General features: G+C 55.0%; 1 protein-coding gene across 6 annotated transcripts in view; it reads right to left on the reverse strand.

Moving 5' to 3' along the window:
• Nucleotides 1-23,860, reverse strand: part of ZMIZ1 (zinc finger MIZ-type containing 1) — a 245,837-nt gene that overhangs the window by 184,481 nt on the left and 37,496 nt on the right. For all 6 annotated transcript variants that reach the window (XM_054522404.2, XM_024253583.3, XM_063727598.1 and 3 more), the window contains exon 2: nt 11,379-11,488. The gene's annotated coding sequence lies outside the window, so the exon portion shown is untranslated. The remainder of the gene's footprint in view (nt 1-11,378; nt 11,489-23,860) is intronic.

The raw sequence follows: 23,860 nt of genomic DNA on the forward strand, positions 1-23,860 counted from the left end.
TGGGCCTGGCACTCAGCGTGTCCCCAGACCTTTCACATGACCTTGGGGTTGGAGGGTGGAGGGCACAAGCAGGCTGATATTAGGGAAGGCCTGGGCAGCTCTGGGCAGCCTTTCTGAGCTCAGCAAGGGCCTTAATGTCAGCCTCAAAATTCTGACTTTATGCAAGGTGATGGGGGAAGCCAGGGACGGCTGGAAAGGGCTCAGGGATTCAGAAGCAGGAAGATGGTCCCCAGCAGGGGTGGGATGCTGAGAGGGTCACAGATCCAGAGATGGTTAAGGGGGCCTAATCAACTGTTGGATGTGGGGGTCAGGGAAAGTGAGGTGTCAAGGATAACCCAGGCATCTCCCCGCAGCCCTCTGGGGGCTTGGATGCCCAGCTTCGCTGAACCAGCAGCTGCCTGCATCAATATGAATTGACCCAGAGCCCAGGGAGCACTGCGCCCCTCCCCCAGGAAGCCCTGACTTGGGGGAGGGCACTGCAGGCCAGCAGGCCGCCACCAACTCCGCTCTGTCCCCCTGCTGACCTTTCTCCTTTGTCAGCAGTGCACTCCATCAATGCACCGGAAGGGCCAATGCGATCCCTCCCAACTGCTCAGGCCAGGGCTGGGGGCAGGGGCTCGCTCTGCCCTCCCTCTTCAAGGAAGAGGTTTCCTGAACGTCTCCAGAAAGCTGGGAGCAAAGCCACTAAAGCCCTCAGTGCAAATGGGGAGACTGAGGCCTGGTGAGGGGCAGCTCAGAGTCCACCAGACAACTGCAGTCACAGCCTTGAGCAAAGAGCCCACCAGGCATGAGTCATGCCCCTCCTGCTGGCAGAGGGGAGGGAAGAGAGGAAGCCAGAGAGGAGACTGGAGCCAGGCCCTGGGGGATGGGCAGGCACAATCTGTCTGGGGGAGGGGCCTATGAGGTGTGGGAAGGGGCCTAGCGACTGCACCAGCAAGCCCCTGCGCCAAGAAGAGGATCCTGTGGGCTTCAGAGTGGGGCCAGTGGACTCAGGCAGGCCTTGGGTGGTCAACCATCCTGGTTTGCCCACAAGTGACAGGTTTCTGGGACACAGAATTTTCCATGCTAAAACCGGGACGGTCCCAGGCAATCTGGACGGCCACCCTAGTGGGGCTGATGCTGAACTCTGGTTTTCAGTTCAACCACTCTCTGTGTCTCAGTTTCCTCATCTGGAACGTAGAGCTTATAACAGTACCTTGTGTATGGTTGCTGGGAGGTGGGGGAGAGTGACATTAAATAATGTACTTAAAGTGCTTAGCATCCGGCACAGCATCTGATAAAAATCATTAAACAAACGGCAGGTGGCTGCTGTTATTACTCCCAACTGCTAGACTATTCTTACTACTATGAGTACCAGCTAACACATACCAAGTGTTACCCTGCACCAGACTTTCTAAGTACTGTGCATATGTTGCTAATCTAATCCTTACAATACTTAACGGGGAAGGAAGTATTATCATCCCCATTTTCAGACGAGGAAATTGAGGTGTGGACGGGTTAAGCATGCCCAGGCTCTTACACCTGCCAACCATAGAGCACTGAAAACCACTTCTTTTTCCACTGGAATGATCCCAAAGTCTGGGAGATGCAGGCCAATGTCAAAATGATTATGGTCACAATGACCCAGGGCAAGAACTGGACAAACACACAGGCCACTCTGGAGGTGCCCTTGGGATTGGCAAGCATACCCTGTTTTCAGGGAGACTAAGTCCCTAATCCTTAGCCTGGGTCTTCAAGACCTTCCCCTTCTGGTCCAATCAATCTAATTTATTTGAGTTCCAGGGTCTATTTACACAGCAAGAGAAAGGAATGCCCCATGATGTACACATGCCTCCTCCTGGCCCCAGGGGCTCCACTCTTGATCAGGCATGTTTTGCCTGCTGCGATTCATTCTGCAACAACACTCCAAGGTCAGATTCATGCCCATTTCCGAGATGAGAAAAGAGAGGCTTGGAAATGTGCTATGGTCACACAGCTGGATTTAAACTTGTCCAGCTCTGAAGCCTGGGCTCCTCTTGGTTGCTGGTATGACAAAATGAACAACAGCATGAGGGCAGGGGGCCACACTGCATATGTCTAGGTCGGGTATGGTGCAGGGAGAGGTGAGTACTAGAAAACTCCAAGGAGGGGCAGAGCCCCCTCTCTTAGAGCAGAGGAAACTCTGGCAGCTCAAAGAAGGCACCCAAGCACCCAGGGGTGCAGTAGTCAACCTGGACAGGTACTGTACCCAAGAAGAAAAGGGGGAGGGAGACCTGAGGCAGGAGCCCATCGCCCTGCTACCTGGAGGGGAGGGAGGTCTTGCAGAGACCCCTCTTTAGACTCAGAAGCTGAGCATGCAATGCCTCCTGTCCCAATCTCTAGGAAGTTCTCAGCACAAGGAACTGCATGCTTGCAAAGCAATTAGCTTCCAGCACCCAGGAAAAAGGTCGCTGAGGGGGCAGGCAGGCGCTGGCTGAGCAGTGGCCCTGGGAAGCTGGGCCCGGTTATTTTTAGCATCTCAATTCAAGAGGGAGGAGGCCCTCCTTCCCACCAGGTAAATGTCAGCACCACTAGCAGCCCCAGCCAATTAAAGCAGCTGGAGCCAAAGAGGGAAGACAGAGACTGGTGGCCTCTCCTGCTGGCCCCCAGCAGCTCCTGCAAAGGGCCTGCTCCCGACTCACCTCCCGCATGGCCCTGAACAGGAAACACTGGCTCGGTCTTTTTAAAAAGGCTGATCAGGGGCCTGGTTGGAGTCCTGGCTGGGCCGTGTGACCCTGGTCAAGTCTCACACCTTCTCTTCTGTGACTCCAGTTCCCCTCTGGAAAACGCCACCACCGCCCCCCCCGCCCCCGCCCCAGCCCACTTGATATTATGAGGGTGACATGAGTCAGGGGTTGTGAGGATAAGAGAAGCTTGCCACCTCCTGCTGTGGGGTGGTTGCTTTATTATTCCAGAGAAGAATGGACTTCCCGAGCAGGAACCTGGGCCATCTGACGGGGCCTGAGCTGGCTGCTGTGCAAACTGCTGGGGGGATTTGCGCAATCCCGGGGACTTGTAGTCCAAGGAGCCCATGGCTGGCGCTCTGCTGATAGGAGAGGCATGAGACAGAGGCCGCTGCAGGTCAGTGGAGGCTCTGCAAACACAGACCGGCCGAGCCCAGGGCTATGGGGAGGGGCCACACCTGGAGAGGGCACCAGACGCCCAGAGCGCCGGCAGCACGCCTGGCACTGGCATGGCATTTCCTCTGCATCAGGGTATCAGCCAGCTGCAGCCTTGAGAAGGAATAAATACTGTCCCCAGCAGGAGGGAAGGAGGCAGAAGGAGGAAGGAGGCAGTTGGTCACAGAAAAGAGAAGGGAGGCGCATCTCTCATTTTATCCTGGGACCCAGATCCTTAGTCTGTAGTGGGGGCTGCCCCAGGGACCTAATCCCTCATCCTCCCAGGCTGGTCCAGCCTGGCAAACCCCAGAAATCTTAGGTCAGCTCTCCTCCACCGGGGAGAAGCCTTGGGTCCAGCAGCAGCCTTCTGGGCCAACTGCCCCCGAGGTGCTGGGGAAGCCCATACTTCCTTCAGCTCATATCCCCGGCACCAGCTCAAAGCCTCCAGAAGTGGATTCTTCCACTGAGGCACTTCCCTGCTGTGGCTCCCCAGGTGCCTGAAGCTCAGAGGAGATAAAAGGGAAACTGAGGCACAAAAGTGGGGCAGTGATCTACTCAGGGGCATTTAGCAAGTTAGAAGCAAAATATAACCTTCTTCCTTCTGCCATCTCCAACCCCCTGGGGGCACCTCCAGCCTCATTTCTTTCCCTGCACAGTCCCAGCCTCCACAAAGCCCCCATTATCTGCCCCAGTGTGGCTGCCACAGGGTCTTGGCCCAGCTGTTCCCTTTGCGTGGAATGCTTTCAGCTTGGTTCACAGTCTGGTCATTCTTTGGGGCTCAGCTGGCACTCACCTCCTCCAGGAAGCTCTCCCTGACCCCTGAGGCCTTCAGAGCCCTTAGACCCTGGCCCTAGGTAATGCCATGCTGCCTGTGGTCAGCAGCCTCCCAGATGGTTGAGCTGGCTGGACACTCTGCTGAGCCTTGGCAGAGGGGGCTGATGAGGGAAAGGGCAACCCCTGGTTTCCTGAGTCCACTTTATTTCATCACTCCCTTGCCCCTTATAAGCCTCACACTAGGCCCTGACTCTGAGGCATTGCCCCTAGCCCTGACCATTGGGCCTACAAATCCCAGCCTCACTGGGGCTCTCTGGGTAAATGGATGACAGGATAAGCCCTTGCTCGTGGTGGCGAACCTCTCACAGCAGGAGGCAGAACACAAATGCGGCTCCACGGAGCCAGGTCTGCGGGTTCCTGTGCAGCTCTCAGTCCCAGTTCTGGGTGGCTCTCCACAGGTCCCCAGAGCTTCCTTGGCCCCTCAGGGTCGGTCCTGCCTTTCTGCAGATAGAAGGCTCCTATCGCTGCTGCTGCTGGTCCCTGCCCCTGCCAGCCTCTGTACCCCCCATGTAGCCTACACAGTTTAGGGTGGCCCTGCACTCAGCTGATAGCCTGGAGCACCATGTTGGCTACCTTGGGGCATGCCCTCCTATCTCTGGGCCTCAGTTTCCTCATCTGTGACATGAGTGGGGTGGGTAAAATGATTTCTAAAGACCACTCCTCCAAACATGAGAGAGAGGCTGTGGGTTTGTTTTTATTCCAATAAAGATGTCATGCTTGTGGCCCCACCCAGTGTCTATTACTTGCTGCACGGTCGCTGAGGCTTCGGATCTAGGAACACAGGGCACGGGCAAGGCTGTCCTCCGCCCCAATGTGTGGCCTGGGTGTGTGGCTCATGAACCAGAGACAGACAAACTCCGGAGCTCAAAAAGAGCCAGGGGAGCAAACATCAGTGGGAGCGAGAAGTGCCCTCAGTAAGTAACACCCAGGAAACTCTTTACAACCTTACACTCCTACCAGAGTGAGCACACACCATCCATGAGGCATGTCCAGGACTCCGGGACAGCCAGAGGCAGACCCAGACCCACCTCTCTTGGGAAAGATGCTGCCTACCTGCTCTAGCCTCTGTACCCACCATGAGGAACGCCGTGTGCCCCTGGGCTGGTCTCTGAGCCTCTCTGATCCCACTGTGTCACTGAGCCATGCCCGCCCCAAGCTCTGAGCTGAGGTCAGGCCCATGGAAGATGTGGTCGGGGGAGGTGTGCAGATTGTGGCACCTGGCTGTACCGTCGGTCACTTTATCTTGCAGCATTTGAGAAGACTGGCTTTCCCCTTTTGGTAGCAAGCCCCAGCGCCTGGTCCAGCAGAGGTGCCTGGGTTGCTGAAGAGGCTGTGGTGGAGCATGAAGGTCCGGCCAGTGGACAAACCTCCAACCCTGCTCTTCCTGCTGCCACAGTTCCTGGGTGAACTAAGTCTTAGACTGGACCACACCTCACCCTTGCCCTAGCTTGCAGGCTGAGGCCAGCCCTCCTAGTTCTCACAAAGGAGCTGCCACTGCCCTACAGTCTCTTTTAGCTCCCCACTCCCTACAGGTTCATGGCCAAACTCTGCGGCCTAGCATTCAAGGCCCTCAGGGGCTGCCTCAGCTGTGGCTGAATGAATCTTCCTCCCCATCTGGACAGCCCTGACTTATGTCACCAAGTTGTGCAGAGACCCCAGGAAGACCCTACTCTTCCACTCTGTATAGGAACCCCACTCACCTTCCCCCTCCACCAGGAAGTCTTCTCTGGCTGCCTCCTACAGCATGAGGAAAGAGCTGTACCTACCTAGCAACCGTGCACTGGAGACTGTGACCTCTACTCAGACCTCCAGACCTGGGGCTGTGCTCTCCCAGCTCAACTGATGATTCACTATTGGATACCAGGGCCTACCTAGCACAGTGTAGGAGCACAAGGAAGTGTTCAACCCCAAGCTGGCTGATGGACAAAATGGATCACCCAGCAAACAGGCAAGTATCTATGACAGGCAGTTTGTTGTGGTAGGGAAAACACATATTATGGTGTCAGATAAAACAGGCCTGAGTCCAGCCCAGGCCACACTATAACCTGTGTGACCTTGGCTAAGTTTCTTAACCTCTCTGTGCTTTGAGTTTTCTCATTTGTACAACAGGATAGTCCCAACTTCAATGGGTTGTTGACACCCTTGAAGACTGCAGTTTGTAATCCCTGACCTACCCCAGTCCTCTGGTTTTACAGACCAATAAACAGCTCCTCAGAGAGGGGCAGCAACTTGTCCAAGGTCACACAGCAGTTCTTAATGGGACTGAGGCTTGAACACAAGTCCTGCTCAGAGGGCCCATCAGGACAGCAGTCCTACCCTCCTGACCTAGAGGGGCATCCTACCTTGGGCAGGAATAAGCAGCGAGCTGCAAACGATTCCCAGATCCAGGCTGGGGTGGGGGTTGTGGAGTCATAGCAGGCTGCAGAGGCTGGGGTGGAGGGCCTGGGCTGCAGGCCACAGATTCCACGCAGTGGGAGGAGAGGTGTGCATTCTCAGCTGGCGCTGAAGATTGACAGGCATGCCATATGCGGACCCTGGAATCCCAGCTCCGTGTGGCCACGGGCTGGGCCCTGGCCAGGCCTGCTGTGAGCTGGGCTTGGCATTCAAGGTCTTCATGGCCAGCCCCAAACCGCCTATGTAACCCTGGAAGTCTGCTGACTGACAACTTAGGGTGTGCATGCTGGCAGCCTAAAGCCACACACCAGGGGCCGGAGGGGCTGGCGAGGAGAGTGCAGCCTTCGCCCCAGGTGGCTGCCCACAGAGCCCTGAGCAACAGCTGTTTGGGATTGCCTCATATGAAATCCAAATCCAGCCCAACCCCAATCCCTGATCTCCCTCTCCACCTTTTCTTAAAAGACCACACAACCATACCGCTCCGTGGAGGGAAACCCTCCTGTGTGGTCACAGCCCTGGAGTCCACCCCCTACTCACTCCTGCTGCTGCCACCTCCACTCTTCATGCTAGAAAGTGCCAGAAAGCACTAACCACGCTCCAGGCATGGCTGTGAGAGTGCCCATGGCTTACTTCGTTGAATCCCTCACAACTAGAGGGATATTCTCCCCATTTTACACATGAGGAGATGGGGCACAGAGAGATGAAATCACTAATCAGAAGCCACAAAGAAAGGGGTAACAGAGCTGGAAAACCTCCACGCCTCAGCCCAGTCTACAGCCGCAATCCGCCAGCATCTTCCACACTCATCCACCAAGCGTGTTTTGAGTGTCTTTCGTGAAGTGCCAGCCATATGGAACAGTTTGTCATGCCCCTGATGCGATACCCCTCTCATCTGTGGCCAGCCTTTGCCCGCGGTTGCAGCCCAGGCCAGCTAGGGCCTTCTCACCTCTGCCCCAGACTTCGGAGCCATGTATACCTGGCTCTAGTCTGCCGAGCCACGTGAACTGGGCCACATCACTTGTGGGGAAAAGCAGGGCTGGGCGCTTGTCTACTCTAGCTGGCTGGACCTCTGCGCTCTACCAGGCCCTCTTCAGCAACCCACATACCTCTCCCAGGCCAGGGGCTGGAGCTTTCTACCAGAAGGGAGAAGCCAGTTTTCCCAAATGCTGCAAGATGAGGTGGCCGAGGGTGGAGCCTAAGTACCACTCTCTGCTGCCACTGTCTACACCCCTGCCCAATGTGGGTCTGACCTCAGCCCAGGAACTTAGGATGGTTGTACCTCTGAGCCTCTGTTTTCCTATCTAGCAAGTGGGAATAGGGCCTTTCAAGAGCTCTCCAGGGTGTGATGGGTGTGAAAGTTCTTTGCACACTGTAGAGAACTCTATAGTGCAAGAGGTCATTGCAGCTACTGAAGGTATCACAGAGCAAAGGCTGGAAGGGAGGAGATGGGGGTCAAAGAAATCTCCATGACATCTAACCTGCACGAGTGAGTCTTCCAAGGAGAGATGGGTGAGTGGGCAAGGAGCAGTCCAGACAGAAGCCTCTGCAAATAAAACAGAGTAGACTCCCCATACCCTCCACTGCCCAGCCTGGTGGATTTGGAAAAGCACAAAAAACCAGGCCACCAAGGTAGACAGGGGCAGCACTGGAAGGTAAATGGGGTGAGTCAGGAGAGCCTTGAACATCACTACCTGATGGAAAGGGTTGCCGCTCCACCCTGGCCAAAGCTTCTGTCCTGGACTGCTTGGGATAGGCTAGATGCTGGCACCACTGACCCTCCTCTGTAGGCAGGAGGGTACCATCGCTCATTGGCAGATGAGGTTTATGGAGATGAGGAGGACTTGCCCAAGGTCGTGGGGCTAGTAAGTAACTGGTGGCACCTGCACTTGAACTCAGTTCTTGGCGCTAAATCCCACAATTGCTACACTTACTCAAGCAGGGTTGGCTTCACTGGCCGTCACACAGGGCCATAAGCTTAGAAGGACCCTACTCTGCTGTCATCATCTTGCAATCCTTTATAATTCATGAACAAAGGGCTCTGCATTTTCATTTAGCATTGGACCACAGCTAAATTATTTAGCGGGCCCTAATTCTAGGAGACTCTGATGGGTACTGCTGGGTGCAGATGCAGGTGCGAAGGGCCATGAATAAACTCTCACTTTTCTGGGACTTTGGTGGAGCTGAGCCTTCTGCTGGGTCTTCCTTGGCCTTTGACATCAACCTAGCAAATTTCTCCTCTTTCCAAGGCCCAGCGTAAATGTCACCTCCCGGGGATCCTTCCCAGTTTCCTTCCATAGTGGCACCTACCACCCATGCCAAGCAGAACCTTGGCTCCCTGTGCTGTGGTCCTACACCCTGATCCTCTAGCAGGTCACAGAGCCTCCCAGTGGATATGCAAGCAGTGGCTACCTCTCCAAAGGCCTAGGACTCCTCCAGGCCTCTTGGGTACCCCAGAGCTTTCTGCTGGCCAAGTTTCCAAAGGACAATCCTAAGGATACTTTACAAAGGAGTCGTGGAGAGGAAGTTACTAGGTCATGCTAGAAAGCAGACCCCAGAGAATAGCCTATCTTTCTATTTGCAAGAAAATGGCAGGTATGCCTAGGAATACTAGGTCAGAACTAAAGCCCAGATAATCCCAGAAGCCTCCTTGGGAACCCTCTCTAACCTGGAGGGGCTCTCTGGGAAGGAGGGAGGGAAAGGAAAAGGAAGTGTTGAACTGAGGTGGGTGCAGTGTGGTTAATAAGCACCCAATTCTGGCTGTGCTACTTCCTGGCTGAGTGGCCTGCCCTCTCTGAGCCTCAGTTTCCTTATCTGCAAAGTGGGTAATAAATGACCTATCCCTGAAAGGAGATCATGGGAGAAAAGAGCATAAATGTTCACATCTGATGACCTGGATCCGAAGCCCAGCTTCGACACTTATGAGCAGGTGTCCTTGAGAACCTCACCTGCATTTATTGTGCCTCAGTTTCCTCATCTGGAAATTGCTCGGTAAGGCCTTCTTCTCAGGCTTCTCAAGGGGATTTAGAGCTCTCATGGAGGCAATGTGCCAGTCTCCTGGCAGGGAGTCAAATGTGGTTGTTGTACCAAAGCTGGGCACTGCAGGCCCCCAACTCCTCAGGAGTCAACAGGGAAGTGCAGATGGCAGAGCGGGAGCAGGGATGACACAGACCCCACCACCTTGGGGGAGGCAGGCAGTGTGGACTGTTGTGCCCATGATTCAGAGAGTACCCAGGCCCCAGGGGATGGGAAGCCTGGAGAGGAACAGCCCCCACATCCCCACTCTACCTGTAACCTGTTTTCTTCTCATGAGACTACTAGCTTCAATTTGTTGAAGCCCTGCAGTGCCCAAAATTGCTCTCAGCAATCCACACAGCAGCCTCTCATCCTTGTGGCCACCGTATAGGAGGCGGACGGGGATGATTCCTGTTTCCAGATGGGGAATGAGGCCCAGAGAGGGCAAGGGCTTGTCCATGGTCAGTCACATGGCTGGCCCTCAAGCCCCAACACCCTCCCCAACATACACACAAACAGAGCTCCAGCTCAGCCTCAGCCCAGGCTGTCCAGAGCCTCCCAGGAGCTGCTGGAAGCTTTTGCCAATGCAGAGCCATCGACCTCGGAACTGCCTCTTCTTGTTGGAACGCACCCTGCATTGTATGTGCATGGATATGCAGCCCCGTGTGTGTCAGAATGCTGTGTGCTTGTGAGAGTTTGTGCCCGTGTATGTGTGTAGTTCCAACACGAGTTTGTGAATGTGTATGTGAGCATGCAAGTGCACGCAAGTGTTATCTGTATGCATTCATGTGGCATGCAGAAGCGACGTCTGTGTACACGTTTGTGAGGAAGCGCACATTTGCACATCTGTATTATCTATGCATTCACCGCCATTCATGTCTGTGTGTGCATGCACATCCTGCCAGGTTCTGCTCCATCTACTGCTTCTGTCTCCGCACACTGTAACTCACTTGTGGTCACCTCCCCAGAATTCTCCCCCCAGCCTCTGAACCCTCTCCACACCACGGTTATGGGGCTTGCCCAGAAAACTGGGATCTTTCTGTTTCTCCATGGAGCAGAGAGTGGGACAGGCCCCTTTCCCTTGCACTGCAGTCGGTACCTAATCCAGGAGTTGGCACACAGTAAGTGTTTAATACAAGCTTAGGAAAACGAACTTGAGGGGTGGAGGGAAAGAAAGCCTTATCCAGCCTACACACCCCTCCTCTAGAGGGGGCCCTGGCTGCCACCTCAGAGGCACCCGGAGGCCAGGCCTGGTCCCTGCCACATCACATCACAAATGGGTCATGACCCCAGACCCACCAGGAGCCTGTCACCTGGTAAAAGCCCCTCTCCCTTTTCTTGAGTTGGGACAGGATCTGGCACTTCTGAAGACACCCATAATCGCCCTGATCCCCACCCCGAAAAAGAAGCTAGGAGCAAGGCCAGAGGCAGAGTAGGCCAGAGGGCAGTGGCTGGCGCACTGGAGCCACACAGACCTGGACTTGAACCCTAGGCTCAGCCAGGTGTGCCGCCTGGGGCAAGTTACTTCCTGAGTGAGTGAGGTTCAGTTTTCTCACATGTACAATGCTGGTGATTACAGCAATGCCCTCATAAGGCTGCTGCGATGCTGAAAGAAGTAATAACTCTATAGTACTTTGCACAGTACTATACAGTTAAGTGCTTGTCGGGTTAGAGGATATCATTACTGTTATTTCCATGGACTAGACTAGAAAGCTGAGGCCCTCTAGAAGGAAAGGGCTACCCAAGGCAATACTGGGAGTTGGCAGCAGAATAAAATCCAATGTCCAGGTTGCAGGTCAGGACATTCACCACCCTCCACTGTGTGGCTTTCTTTGAGAGGAAAAGGCCAAGGAACAAATAAAGACTGAGAAAGAAGCCCCGTCCCCTCCCCAGCCCTCTGGGCCCCTGAAACAGTACCATGCACTCTGGGCGGCCCCGCACTCCCTGTCTGCCCCACGTCAGCAGGTGCACAGCACCAGAGAGCCAGCCCATCCCACTTACCTGCTCAGGCCTCTGCCGAAGGACCAGGACTCAAGTCTGCTGAGAGCGTCTGGAGGAGGAGGCGGCAGCCCCAGCAGTAGTACGAAATCAGAACACAGCTGCCGTGAGTCCTATGGGAGACAAGAAAGGGGGCAGTGAGCTCCAAGCTCTGACCCTGAGGGCAGCCCCTCACCCACATCATGGACCTCTAGGTCCTGGCTGCCATCTCCCGGAAGATGGAACTAGCCCACCAATGTGGAGCTACTCTAGGCACTGGATACCGCCCCGCCACTGCCAAATAAAGGTCACAGCTCCTGAACGTCACATTCGAAGCCCCAGCACCGGCCGAGCAGCCCCGCAGCCCTGAAAGCCAGACCACAGCGGCAGCCAAACCTGCCCGCCCACCACTGGGCTTCAGTCAGCCTGGCCTCCCAGAGTCCCTGGCTCCGGCCTTGGCACACGCTGGGTGCCCCACTCAGAGCTCTTCTCCCCACTTCTCTGTCTTTCAAGGGCCCCTGGCCTTTGAGACTCTGCTCAAGTGCTTCCGTGGAGCCCTCTCTCACCAGCCCCTCCTTGCTTGTTCGTCTCCAGTGGGCTGTGCACCTGGCCAACCTTGCCTCCTCCTGCTTCCCAAAGGACACTCTCCCGCTCCAGGCCCAGCTCCTGGACATTGGGAGTGAAGTCTAGTTTCTCTCTGTCCTCTGAACTGGTTAACAAGGACCACAGAGACTCCTTGATGGATGAATGGTGCCGTGAAGGTGTGCAGTGAACAAACAGAACAACATGGGCCGACTGAAGTCAGGAGGCCTCCCCTCATCCTTTCCTCTGTTCGATTCTAGAATATGGGGTCAGACTGATGAGAAGAAAGGGACTTGGTGAGGTTGACACTTTTCCTTGTCATTTTACAAATGAGGAAACTGAGGCCCTGAGAGGGAAAGGGTTCCTCCCATGGTGAAAGGCAAGGCTGGAGCGAAGTCCAAATCTCCTCAGGGATGGAGGCTGTGTGGCTGTCTCCCCCCAGCTCCTGCATCTGCAGACCCCTGGCCTCCCTGACTGTTGAGGGTCAGGTCAACCATGAAAGGCAGCTTCTGGGAAAAGGAGAAGGCAATGGGAGGCCTCTGGGGTGGAAAAAGTGCAGCAGGAAAGCTCATGCTCAGAAAAGAGGGATCAGCCTCATGGCTCTACTTCCCCCGACCTCGGGGCCTGAGGCTCGGGGCAGGCAGAGAGGACATCACAGGAAGCCCCTTCCAGTGTCCACGAGATGCACCTCCAGCCCATCTTCAGCTGGGTCTTTGTAAAGTCCCCTTCTGCTGGTGGGGCACACACTAGACACTAGTCCCACCACTTGGAAGAACAGTTTGGAAGGGTCTCTTACCCTGTGACCTCTCCCATGACCCAGCAACTCCATGTCCACAGAAAAATGTGCATATGTTCACCAGAAGACATGTGCTAGAATGCTCGTAGCAAGGCAATTCGTAACAGCCAGAAAATGAAAACTTTCCAAATGGCCACCAACCATAGAATAGGTCAACTGGTGTTTCCACACAACAAACTGCTGCACAGGCTTGGGAATGAGTGATCTGCAACTTCATCCAACAACACCACGGGTAAATCTTGCAAACACAATGTTGACTCAAAAAGCCAGGCGCGACAGAGAATACACTTACGAGATCCATTTACATAAAGGTCAAGAAGGGCAAAAAGACTCTACGCCTGTAATAGACGAAATACGGCAGGGGTCCTCTGGAGTTCCTCCTATCAAGAGGCGGAGTCTGTTCTCCACCTGCTGAGAGCTGGCCTTGAGAGTTGTTTAGATCAATAGGATTCGGTGTGAGTGACATTTTGTGAGTTATAGAGACTAGGCCTCCTCAAGAGGTCCTGCCATTTCTGGCCTTGCCTCTCCTGGGAGGCTGCAGGCCATGGAGGGAGGTGTCTGTCTTAGTGGAGGGTGGGGAACTCCCCTGGCAACAGCCAGCACCCACTGCCCGTGTGACTGAGGCCATCTGGACCTTCCAGTCCAGCCGACCCTCAAAGGTGACTGGAGTCACATGAGCCCAAGGGAATCAGGAGGAGAAGTCCAGCCAAACCACAGAACTGTGAGGTTTCATAAATGGTGGCTGCTTTAAGCCACCAAGTTTTCAGGTGGTTTGCTGGGCAGCAGGAGATAACTCACAACAGGCTGGAAGTCAGGACAGTCGGCATCCTTGAGGGGGCAGTGAGTAGAGGGCACAGGGGGCTCTGGCGGGTCTGCAAGTTTCTGTTTCTTGATCTGCCTGGTGGCTACAGAAGCATGTGCCCTTCAGGATAATTTGTCAAGCTACAAATGTAGGAGATACACACTTTTCTGCACGGGTGTAACACTTCAATGGGAACTAAAGACAAATCTTTCCATGGCTCTCCGCCCAAGTGAATCAGGTCAGCCCCACCCTGGCCAGCCGGCCTCTGTAGCCCATCCCCAGCCCTGCAGGCTTTACCTCACTCTTCTGTGCACCCCCACAGGCTGCATCACACCGCCACCCCAGGATGCCCTTCCCCTTCCTACCATGCTCAAGCCTGCAGTCAGGTGGCACCTTCTCCTGGAGGTCCTCCCTGACCTCCCCAGGCCTTGCCTGGGTGTCCATGTTCACACAGTTCTCTCTCTGGGGCTGGGTCTTCCCCAGGGTGTGTAAGTATCTCTTCTGCCTCCCCAGCTCTCAGAGTTCTCCAAGCAGAAGCTCTATCAGGGTTGGGTGGCACCCCTATTCCTCTTCCCCAAGGGTCGAGACACCCCCAGCCATACTGTGATGGCCAGAGCAGGCTTCAGGGGAGGATGGGGGACTGGGATCTCAAGATGGGTCAGCTGCCAGCTCCCAACAGGGCAATTCTCTCCTGGGGGCCCAGCCTTCTCCCACGGAGATGGAGGGTGGGGCTGAATCCGGGGGTGCAGTAAGGGGCTACAGAGTGCAGGGCTTATGGGGGGATTATACTCCCCATTTCGCAGTAGGCCATGATGCCCAGTAAATGGGCACCACTCCTTCCCTCTTAATTATCTATTAAAACAAAATTGCAAGACCCATGGCAGTAGTATAATGCTACACCCTCTGGCAAAACAATGGAAACTGCTAGGCAGACAGAAGGAAGAGCTGTAATGCCAGACAGAGTGGGCATCGGCTCCACTAAAATCCTTCCATGTATTGATTCCATGAATTGTCCATCAGCCCCGAGTGACTGAGAAGGCAGAAGCCCTCCCCTATCCAACCTCAGGTGAGTGACTGGCTGAGGCCTCAGCTGATCCCTCAAGCCAGGACCTTGGCCTAGCCACCCCTCTAAGGGCCTCTTGCCCCCACATTTGCAGCTCCAGCTCTGTCCTAAATAGATATGTGGTCTCTGGGGAAACCCTTCAGCCCTCAGTTCCCCCCAGCATCATCTAAGAGCTATGGCTGACACAACGATCTCTGATGAGCCCGTTTTCTCTCTCGTGGGAGGAACGGAATCCCCGATAGGCCAAGGCGGTGCTGAGGCCCAGCATCTTTCTGCCTTCCTCAGGTTCTCCACTGTACCAGCAATGATGCTTACCAGCAATAGGATGACGCAGCCACCTCACACACTACAGACAGGCCACAGCACCTGTCACCTTCCTGCGTTCTACCTCCAGGACCCTTTGCTAAGAGAGGAAGCTCCTTACCCAGCAGAGAGGCCCAAACAAGCCAGAAAGTGGCGAGGCTGGGAGAGGGAAAGACATCAGATCCCAGGAAACACGGTCTGTCCTGTAGCAGAGAGAACTCCAAGCCCACAAGGGCAGACTAACATCAGAAGCAACTCTGGACTACAGTATGCCTTCCACAGGTGGGTCTGCTACCTTGGGAGGTGGTGAGTACCTCATTCCCAGAGGCATGCAAGCAGAAGGGAGCTGCCACGTGGTGCTGTGGGTGCTGTAAGCACCAGAACAGAGCTGGACTCTATAGTTCCCAAACTCCTCTGCTAAGAATCACCTGGGCTGATTGTTAAACCCACAGCTTCCCAGGCCTCTCCCCTGGGAATGGAAGTCTATGGGTCTGGAACACAGCCCAGAAATTTAAATTTCTAGCAAGTCCTCCCAGGTGATGCTCTGCATCTGGAAAGTTTGGGGGAGCACTAGCAGATGACCCTCCAGGTCCCTCTGAGTCCCTCACTCCACTCCACCACCCACACCCCATCTGGAAGACACCACCCGGGCAGCAGCCTTACTGCATCGTTAAAATGAAAGTGATTTAGAAGCTTTAAGAGGGGGCAAAGATGTCAGGGGGAGGGGAGATTCTCAGCCTGTGGTGATACGGGCGGCAGCTCCTTCGTACCCCCCCTGGGCCCCCCCAGAGCCATCCAGAAAAAAAGCTTAACATTTGTGGAGGGGGGGGTGGTGCTGACAGCTGTTCAGCTGCTGCTCAGTGAGGCCCCGGAAAAGCAATTATCTTGCTCTTAGCAGAGAGGAGCTGGCTTTTACCCGCCCCTTCCCTCCCTCCCACCTTCACACACACACATACACACACACACACACACACACATACATACACACACACACACACACACACACACTCAGGCCAAGATGCTGTGGCTGGCTCTGAACCCGCCTTCCCCCACTCCCAGCCTCCAGATTTCTCCAACTCACTCAACCTCCATCCTCAGAGCACATTTCCAACACTTAAATCATTTAGCCCGCTAAACCAGAGACGGCGAAATGGGTGCTATTTCTTAAAAACATACAGAGAGCGTATTAAATTATTGATAGCCATTAAACAGGGGGAAAAAATTAAACAGCTCTCAGCTCTTATCAATCATTCATGCAGTTTCCACTGGGGTGTTTTCTGGAGAGTGATCACTCTGGCAACCTGGGGAGCCAGCTCCTCCCGGGCAGGGAAGGCTGCCGCTGGATAGAAATGGATGGGGCCACCCCAGTCCCCAGCAGTCAGGGGGGCAGCACTGCCCTCAGAGGGGATCAGGGGTAGGAGTCCGGCAGGCAAGTCAGCCTCTTTCCATTTGCAAACTCCTACCTCCTCTTCACCACACCATTAACAAAGGGAGACTCCAGCACCGCCTTCAGGAACCCCCTTAATTAAATCCAGCCTGCTTTTATTGAGCTGATACTACACATCAGGCCTGTAGGACCCACAAAGAAAAAAGCCTCAAGGCACCTATACAGGCGAACGGGCTCCAAACATGAATATACTACACTGTGATAGGAGCCATCAACGGAGAGGGGGCTCACAGGAAAGGGGGGCAGCCTTGGCCAGAGTGGGGGTGCCAGGGAAGCCTTCACCAAAAAAGTCATTTTTGTGTAAATTCTTGGAGGGGGAACAGAAAATCACCCAGACAATGAGTTGGAAAGGGCATTCTAGAAAAAGAGAATAGAATAACTCAGGCAAAAGCACAGCATAGCGCGGTGCCTGTGTCTCAGCACCCACCCTGCCAACAACAGCCTGTGGGGTGGGGGCCTGGGCACAGAAAGTGGAGTGTGGAGCAGGCTGGAACTTCAGCCTCTCCTCCAGGCACCAGTCACATTCAGGCCAGGCCAGGGGAAGGAAGCACAAGGCCAGGACCCTCCAGTTGTGGACGGGCAGGAGGCTGGGGTTCACCCCAGCTGCCCGGGCAGCAGCACCTCCACCCCCGCAGGGCAGATCCATTTCCTGGCTCTGACTCAGGACACCTAAGCCAGTGTGACGCAGACCATGGAGGCTGCAGGCCCAGGATGCTGCCAGTCTCGCGGCCACAGACAGGCCTGGCAGAGCTGCTCAGGAGACAGGCTCCCTCCTGCCACCGAGCCATGCCAAGGACCTCAGCACTAGAGCTGCGGGAGCCAGCAGACATCTGATACCACCCAGCCTCGCCACACGGGGACCATCCACAACCAGAGGCCACTTGAGGCTCTGAAGCCAGGCCGGGCTGCTGTGGGGAACAAAGAAGCTAGGCCTGTCCTTGCCCTGGTACACAGGGCAAGCTCTGCATGCTGAAAGCTGTTGAGAAGCCCTCACTTGCTGCCTTGCTCAAGAGCCCAGGAGCTCAGGAGCTCAGGAGCTCAGGATCTCAGGAGCTGGGAGCCAGGAGCCAGGAGGAGGCCCTGCCAAGTGTTGATAGCACCCTCGCCAGAGAAAGCTGCTGTCACAGGGAAACATTCTGGGGAGTGTGGTTGTTTACCACCAACGCCTGGGACCGTCAAGAAATAATCAGAAGAAATTAAATTTGCTAAGTTGTGAAAGATATAAAGGAACCCTCCCTCCCCAAACGCCCAGACGTTTTGACCTGGACAATCCGGCTGCTCTATTTTGCGTGGTTTGGGGGAAACGTCCTTAGATCTGCAGGAATGGGTGGGTGGTGGCATATATGTGCAATCAGCCAGGATTGGGAGACTGGGCCCTGAGTTCTGCCTGGGCTCTGCCATCAACCTTCCCCTCTCTGGGCCTCGCCTGCTCCCCTCCTCTGTACAGGGACAGATACACATTCCAGGCTCCTTCAGCCATGCTGATATTACAGGGCAGAAGTGGTTTCCAGGCGGCGTGTCCACAGAGCCTGCCAGGAACATGGGGTTCCTGAAGCCTACCCCAACACCTCTGCTACGCTCACCCAAGGACTTTCGGTGATGGAGCCCAGTGGGTCTGAAGTCATCAGCCATTCCCCTGCTCCCGCACACACCCGTGCTCACACCTGAATTGCTACATGTAACCCCCTCCCTTTAGTTCAGCCTCCACACAGGTGCAGGACCCGTGCAGAGCGTGGGTCCGACCTGGCACAGGGCAGGCTGTCAAGGAAGGTCTGCTGACCAGCAGAATCAAGACAGGGATGGGCAAGCGACCCTACAACCCAAATCAAACACACCTGTCCCCCACTCAGGTACCAGCCCTGACTCCCCACTGCCAGTATGTCCCACTGCCAAATTTTCAAGTCCTGAGACTCCTTCAGTTGGGAGTTGTGTCCACACTTCTAGAAGTCTCTCACACCCTCTACACTCCAGCCACACCACAATCACTCAGCGTTCCCTGGATGTTCATGCCCCAGGGCCTTTGCCTATGCCATTACTTTTTCAGCCCAGCCAAGTCCTACTCTGGGTCAAGCTGTAGCTCCCCATTTGTAACTGTCGTAACACTTTACAGTAGACTGAATTCTATTCACATTTGTTCCAAACACTCAAACAAACCACCCCAGCCCCCAGCCTGTAGTCCCCGATCAGCTTTTCCTAATGGCTAACCTACATCACACCTGCTGTAATTTTAAAAACCATTCCCTGGATAGTGGGAGAGATGTTCTCAGCCAAGTTTAAGTGAGACTGTATTCTTGGAGCTCCCTAAAGTGAGGGAAGGGGCAAGCTTGGGAATTTCCAGGCAAAGCCATCAGAAAATTGGCCACAAATGAATCATTAACTCTCGAGTCAAGATCTCCAAGTAGCTGGTGCCAAGGTCTCAGGCTCTGGCCTGTGTGGGCCCACTTGGTCTCCCTTGGCTCAGGCCTGAGGGTGCGCCTCCCCCATCACCCACACCCCCTGGCCATCTGCTTCACCCCACAGCCACTAGCCATCAAGAGCAAAGACTCTGCTGTTTAGGCCAGGGCAGGCCAAACGTCTTATGGGAGAGGGTACACCTTTCCCCGGGAATGACTCCAAACTTTCGCCCACACACTTCTGCCCTTCTGGAATGCCATCCCTTCCAGTGAGATAAATCCTCTTTGTCCTTCAAGGACTGGCTCCAGCCTGGCCTGCCTCCTCCCCTGCCTGCCCACCTGGGCCCCATGACCTCTGAGCCCCTGCAGCCCCGGCTGTGTCTACCAACCGTCTCCTCCCTGCCCTGGCCTGGGTGCCAGGGCCTCGTTTCTTCAGTGAAGCCCCTGTTAGGATGGGGACATTGCATCCTGTACTTGACCCTAACAGCTATCATTAAGTTGGGCACAGACTGGGAAGCCCACAGGTGATGGGGACTGCTCATGGGCTCTATGCACAGGGGCCCTGGTGGTGGTCAGCCCAGGAGCTGGGCAAGGGGAGCAAGTGGACTGGCAGCCATCTGCATAACTGTGCAAGGAGCCCCTCGCTGCCAGTGGCCACCCCATCTGGAAGCACAGGTGAGTGCATGGCAGATGATGTATTGATATCACACTGGGATACCTGTTAATGAGGTATCATCTGTGTTTCCAGACTTCAGGTCCATTGGTCATGAAGTTCATGAGTTTAAGCCCTTCTTCCAGGCAGCTTAGAGGAACTATGGTGAAACTGGAAGCCCCAGACTGCAGTGCTGGCAGTGGGGGCCTCAGTCCTCACCTGGCTCAGGTAAGACACCATGTTCCCCTGTGGGCCTTCTTTCGGAGCCTCTGAGCCAGCTGTGGTGCAGCCATCATATGGTTCAAAAGAGACAGGGGTAAATGTAACCACTGGCTTCCCACTGTGGGGCTGGGTGGCTGCAGGGGGCACAGCATTCAGAGTCCCAGGAGCCAGCTCCTTTGTAGTCGGCCAAGATCAGTACCAACTACCTCCTTCCCCAGGGCACCTCTTGCAGGCTGAGGCTGCCAGTTTCGGCATGGCCCTCCCAGTTTCCTGGAAGAAAAGCTTGAACTCTTCTTCGGTGGGACGGATGGACATCAAGTCTAGAAACACAGATTAAACCTCATTAATAGGTATCCCAGTGTGGTATTAATGCACCATCTGCCATGCATTCACCTGTCCTTCCAGACTGAGTGGCCACCGGTATGGCAATAAGGCCAAAAACAAGAATAACAAATACCGCTGATTTGAGCAGCTGCTTTGTGTCAAGCTCTGTGCTAAGCTCCACACACATTTTTCCTGAATTCTCCCACCATGCCAGGAGGTAGATACTACTATGAACATGCCTGCTGGAAAGATGAGGAATCTAAGGATAATAGAGATGCAGATGAGGATGAAGTAACCTTCCCACATCCCAAGGCCAGAGGGTGGCAGCACGGGGGTTTGGATGCAGACATCTGGCCCAGGCCCTGCATGCCACCCCCAAGTGCCCAGCACCCCTCATCTCCTTTGCTCAGAGCTGGAACAAGTCCTATGGGTACCACCCTGCAGCCTTCACTGAACCTTTTTCTCATCTGACCTTCAAAACACTCCATGAGACCACTGGTGAGGGTCATTATTGCCATTTTACAGATGGGGAGACTAAGGTCTGCTGGGGGAAGGAACTTGACTTCTCTAGCAGTTTCTGCACCCCTTTTGTCCTCACAATAACCCCATGAGGTGGCTGTTGCTAAGACCATTTTGCAGGTGGGAAAACATTGATGATGGGAGAGGCAGAGGGGCTATCTAGGGCCACATGCTGGCAACAGAGCCTGGGTTTGTGCACCCGGCTGCCTGACTCTTGACTGGGCTTCTCCCACGACCCGGGGCTGTCCTCAAGGTCTGGCACAGAATATGGGCGAGTGCATGGGCATGGTGGCGAGAAACAAAGGGTGGATCAGGAACCCAGTGTGGGGGCCTGGGAGTGGGCACCACAACCCTCCCTCCCAGCCTCCCCTCTCCAGCACCATCCATATGGAGGTGGGGTGGAGATGCTGAGGACAGATGAGGCTACCTCCCCAGTTCCTTCAGGACTCCTGGGCTGGGGCACTCTATACTCATTTACGATGACAGAGAGTCTTATCCATGAGCCTAATGATCAGGCGGGGGCAGCCCAGCCACGCTGGGCACCGGGTGTGTGTTGCACACAAGGATGTGAGTGTGGACAACACCCATAGTGAAAAAGACAGGATGAGGTGGCAGTTGCATGCCCACACATGTGTGCACACAGACCCATGCACACAGGCGCACTTGCACAGAGGCATGTACACCCCTCACCAATGCACATCCACACTGGGACACACACAGGACAGCGAACAGACATCCACCTCCCAGAGCCACGAACAGATTAACACAGAAAGAGGCAGCCCAGAGGACATAGGCACATGGATGCCTGCAGAGTGCAGGCAGACACACACATGCGTGCACCTGGGCACACCTGTGTTCATCTGCACACAGGCCCAGAGCAGCACACACCTGCATGCTGGGCTAACACAGTTTATGGGCTGTGGGCAGGGATGTGGACAGCCTCAGGTGCACATAGAGCACGTGGGCCTGGGTGTGCCCACCCAGGTGTGGGTCTGGGTGCATGAATGTGCACATGCGTGCACAGGGGCCTTGGTGGTGGTCAGCCCCAGGAGCCAGGCAGGGGAGCAGGTGGGCTGGCAGCAAGGTGGGCTTGCAGAATTGTGCAGGAAGCCCCTCACTGCCTCTGTGCTGATGTAGTTAGGCCCGTCCAAAACAGCCCCATAAATCAGGATGCTGCCTGCTGCAAGCATTTAAATCACTGTCCCTGGGATGCAGAGCTTAGAACAGAGAAGCAGCCAACCTCAGACCCTGACCCACGATCTGTGTGTATTAGGGGGAGATGGTTGGTATTTGGCTTTCCTTCCACCCAAGGCCACCTCCCCACTCTTACCCCAATCAGGCCCCCTGTCCTGCTAGCCCACTATGTCCTGCCTCCCTCAGGCCTTTCTTCCCCATCCCACCTTTCTTCCTTCACTCTCAGTCTGAGATCTCAAAGTGCACCACTAGCCTGAGCACTGCCCTCCCATCCCCAGTGCTGAAAGCTTCTCCCAGCAATTGGCGCCCTAGGACCTAGGTATGGGTGGGTGGGGTGAACAGTCCATTCCCAGACAGTAACACTGCAGGTGGTTATCAGATCTGAGATCTGAGCTGGGGTCCATACCCAGCTCCACCTCGGATGAGTCCTGCCACCCCTTCTCCCAGCCTCACTTCCCCCGTCTGTAAAGGGTGACTGGAATGGGACCTCCCAGGGCTGCTCGCCCTGAGGATCTGCTGCCTAGGGAAAAGCTCCTCTGTGGATGCTGATTAAATATGACTATTAATAATACAACCATCTGTATCTCACAGTGGAGCGAGGATGATTAAAACTGGGCCCTGTGCCCCAGTGGCAGAATAAATGGGTCTCCGGGTGGGCTGGGGTGTCAACACTAGCCTGGAAGCAGATCGCTGGTGACTATGTTGGGAGGGGCTCTTTATACTGCATAGACAGATGCTGAGAGGAAGGACAGAAAGGCAGGCAGGCAGAAAGAAGGTGGGGAGCTGGCTTACCAGAGGATGAACAATAGACAATTACCCCATGCCAGGGCTCTCAGGCAGGACTCTGTGTCTGCCCCTGGGACAAAGCAACTGGGTCTTTTCACCTCTTCTCAACCCCACCCCCACCCTACAGCAGAGCCCAGAAGCTCCAGCTGCTGGAGGTAGTGAGGCGGTAGGCATGAGTGCCATCCTCTGTCCAGAGAAGTTTTGGAGGCTACTATCTGCCAGGGTCAGGCCAGTGCCCTCCCTGCCCCCTGCAAGCCCTGCTCCAAGTAGCGTCCATGGATGGAGGAGCCTTTCTGAATGCCTCCGAGTAGTGTGGGAGCAACGGAGACAGTCCCTCCTCCCACCGCCCGGTGGTGCCCAGTGCACCTCTGACGTCACCCATCCACTTGAACGCTCTTTCGTGGTGAACACATCTGCCTCCCACCTCACATTCACCAGACTGTGAGCAACGCTGATCAATCTACCTCTGTGAACACCACTGGCGGGCCCCCGAGAACCCTCACCCTGACCTAGACACTGTTAACCCAGTAATCCTCACAACAGCCCCATGTGGTGTTTACACCCCTTTTATCAATGAAGAAACTGAGGCACAGAGAGAGAAAGGAACTCACCAAAAGTCACACGGCCAGAAGTAGTTCAAATGCAAAGCATGCTGTTTTGACTCCTGAGGTCTAACCCGCTAGGCTACAAAAGCTGACTGAATGAATGAGGCTTAAATAGCAGGATGCAGAAAGTTCTGGGCTGTGTAAGTGGACAGTGAAGTGGCCAGAAGATGGGTATCACAGGTTCAGGCCAGATGTCTGCATTAACTGGCTGTGTGGCCTCAAGCCAGTCACTTGCTCACTCTGGCCTTCAATTTCCTCACCTGAAAAAAGTGAGCAAATGGGGCTGCCCCATCCCCTGGCCAGATGCAAAGGCAATGGAAGAGTGAGTGCTCTGAAAATGATCAAAGAGCATGATCATGAGGGCTATATCCACAGCAGCCAGGACTTCCAAAGCGGAGCCCAAATGCCTGTTCAGGCAGGGGCACTCAAGAACAATAGATGAAGGATCTGAAAACAGGGCTGTCCTAGAAAATCTGGGGCACTCAGCCACCTGCACAATGCCTGTAGTGAGGTAGTGTTACATGGACTGCCGCCAAGCCAGGCCGAACCACCTCTCCAGTCCCATTTGTCGATCATTCTTGGGTCTCATCAACACACTTCCTGGGTACCTACCCCACATCCAGCCCTAGCAGGGAGTGGGTATGGAATGCACAAGAGCTTCCTAAACTCAGGCGCTGAGTGTTGACCCTCCAGGGCCTGCAATGTGGTTGGCGGATATCCCCTTGCACAACGGGCAAAGACTGGCCAAGGAGCATCTGCTAAGTTCCTATAGGAGCTTCTGGGCTCAATCACCCACTGATTGCCAGGCTGGGTGCTGG

Source organism: Pongo abelii, chromosome 8, assembly GCF_028885655.2.
Source record: "Pongo abelii isolate AG06213 chromosome 8, NHGRI_mPonAbe1-v2.0_pri, whole genome shotgun sequence".
NCBI lineage: Eukaryota > Metazoa > Chordata > Mammalia > Primates > Hominidae > Pongo > Pongo abelii.